General features: G+C 63.7%; 1 non-coding gene across 1 annotated transcript; it reads right to left on the bottom strand.

The window, feature by feature from the left end:
• Positions 1 to 366: 366 nt before the first annotated feature.
• Positions 367 to 448, bottom strand: TRNAL-UAG. The gene has a single exon. It is a non-coding gene; the product is annotated as a tRNA-Leu (tRNA).
• Between the last annotated feature and the right edge of the window lie 2,444 nt (positions 449 to 2,892).

Consider the following 2,892-nt stretch of genomic DNA (forward strand, 5'->3'; position numbering starts at 1 on the left):
GGGGCAGGGCTGGGCTGGCAGGGGCTGTGGGTCGGGAGTGAGGGGCACCGGCAGAGCTGGGGGGGAGGGGCTATGGGTCGGGAGGGGCACCAGCAGAGCTGGGGGGCGGCAGGGGGTCGGGATCGAGCCATGGGGGGGGAAGGATCCTATAGTGGCGAAGGGGTTAAAATAATCTGTAAAAACCCCAACTTGGCCTGGGCGGGAACCGAACCGGAGTCTCCTACTCCGCAGGCAGCGCCGCTCCCGGCTCCGCCACCGGCTCAGCGCCCGCTCCTCTCCCTGGGAGGAGCCACCGGGTCCCCCCTCCCCCGCCGCTTCCTGCCAGTGACGGCGCTAAAACGCGCCCCCAAAACACGAGCTCCCTCGTGGCAGCGGTGGGATTCGAACCCACGTCCCCGGAGAGACTGGAGCCTAAATCCAGCGCCTTAGACCGCTCGGCCACGCTACCACCGGCGCCTGCCTCTGCCGCCGGGGGCTGCCCATGGGTCAGGAAGAGGCACAAAAAGCCTCCAGCCGGCTCCAAAGGTGCCAAGCCGGATCTGGAGCCAATCCGGATTCCCGGCCCATGTAAACTGGCACCGCTCCAACCAGCAGGGCTGCTGTCCCCTCCTCGGGAAGCTGATGTGGCTTCTGTGCCCCCGGCAATGTCCAACCAAACCCATCGTAACCCCCCCGTGTATGAAACAACACCCATGCGCTACAGCTTGTGGCCAGACACTTGGGGGGGAAGGAGCTGGAGCAGTGTAAATTAGGCGTTGGGTGACCCCCCGGAAGACCTCGGTGTACCCCAGGGGCACACGTACCCCCACTGGTATAAACCCAGCTCACCGCCGCTTTCGGCTATAGCTGCATGAAGCTAACATGCGGCCACCTCTGGGGCGGGGCGGCCGGTTACCCGGGGACCCCTCGCCCGGCGCTGAGATGCGCCCACCTCTGGGGCAGGGCGGCCGGTTACCCAGGGACCCCTCGCCCAGCGCTGAGATGCGGCCACCTCTGGGGCAGGGCAGCCAGTGACCCAGGGACCCCTCACCTGGCGCTGAGATGCGGCCACCTCTTGGGCAGGGCGGCCGGTGACCCAGGGACCCCTCGCCCGGCGCTGAGACGCAGCCACCTCGGCGGGTGTTGGCGTGAAATCCGCAGGGGATTCTCTCTTCCTTCCCTCGCAGACGGTTCAAGGATGGGTGGGACCCCGAGGGCTCGTCCACAACCGGGCCCTGCCTGTGCCAGGCCCTGCCTGAACTCTGCCTCCGCCTCAGTTTCCAGGTGGGGAAACCGAGGCACAACCCAACAAAGGCACTTCCCCCAAAGCCTCCATGTTAGGCACGAAACCCAGGAGGCCCAGTTCCAACCCACTCCCCTCCCAGAACCGGGGAGAGAACCCAGGAGTCCTGGCTCCCAGCCCCCCCTGCTCTAACCCACCAGCCCCCACTCCCCTCCCAGAGCCAGGGAAAGAACCCAGGAGTCCTGGCTCCCAGCCCCCCTGCTCTAACCCACCAGCCCCCACTCCCCTCCCAGAGCCAGGGACAGAACCCAGGAGTCCTGATTTTTTTTTTTTTTTTGGTGTCAGGAAAGACCCTCCCCCACTTTTCCCCTGCCCCCCAATCTCTCAGCCCCACACATCCCCCTGCTCTCAAGCCAGCCCCCACAGGAGCCACACTGAGCAGTTTAAGGCGCAGCTCCCCCATCTCTCCAGGGACAGGGGGAGCCGGCTTGGCCCCCCCAGGGATCCAGTTTTCGGCCCCAGGCCACACCGGTGCCCACCGCCTGCCAGCCGTGAGCAGAGCTGCCCCCGAAGCCCTTGTCCCGGGTTCGATTCCTGGCCCATGCAGCTGGGCGAGTCCTTTTCTTTTGAAGGGCCAAGGCCCCTTTCAGCTCCCGCTGCAGAAGGGTGGTGTGGGGGGGGAGGCTTCTGCGGTTACCCCTGGGGAAACTGAGGCAGGGAGTGCAGGCGTGAGGGGCTATAGGCACAGAACTCATTCCTGACACACGCAGGGGGGTCGCTGAGAGCCAGGACTCCTGGGTTCTCCAGCTGGGGGAGGGGAGTGTGGTCTAGTGGTTAGAGCATGGGAGCCAGGACTCCTGGGTTCTCTCCCCAGCTCTGGGAGGGGAGTGGGGGCTCGTGGTTAGAACAGGGGGGCTGGGAGCCAGGACTCCTGGGTTCTCGCACCCACTTGCGTTTGCCCACCCCACACCCCCTGCTCGATTCTCGCCGACACAAACACACGTCGATCAAAATTACTAAAACCTTTATTTCCCTTCACAAAGGTACAGTTCTTTCTCCCTCCACGCAGGGAAGTCAAGCTTGAGAGACACACAAAAAAAACAATCGGGGGGGGGGGGTATTTACAATCGGTCATTCGCCCCCTGGCGTTGGTGGGTGGAACCGGGTTGCGACCGAGGCTTCCCCCCCCGGTCAAACAGCGCTAAAGGAAGTTTCATTAAAAGCCCCGAGCAATCAGGCGTCCCCTATAACCTTCCACCCCCCCCCCCCGAGAGATTTTCTACGCTGCTTAAAATCTGCTCTCACATCGCCGGGTGGGGGAGTGTCAACTGCCACCTAACAGAACGAACAGCTCCGAGCGCCGGCAGAAAAAGGCTTCAACTAAGGTATGGAAAGGCCGCTCGCAGTCCTGGCTGTATCATGCCGGGGGGGTGGGGGGGTGGGGCAATGGCAGCAATGTGCCCCCCCCCCCAGCTAGGTAGTCTAAATGTATCTACAAAGAATTAAAATGGGGGCCCTGTTTTTTGGGGGTCATGAACCATGTCCCCCCCATGTTCCTGCCCCCCTTGGATTGCCCAGTAAGGAATTAAAGGGGGGGGTCAGCCCCCCAATCCTACCCCCATGGAGATCAGACACTCCGGGCCCCCGGGATTTCCTGGGGTGACCCCCCC

Source organism: Mauremys reevesii, linkage group 14 (genome assembly GCF_016161935.1).
Source record: "Mauremys reevesii isolate NIE-2019 linkage group 14, ASM1616193v1, whole genome shotgun sequence".
NCBI classification, from domain to species: Eukaryota; Metazoa; Chordata; order Testudines; family Geoemydidae; genus Mauremys; species Mauremys reevesii.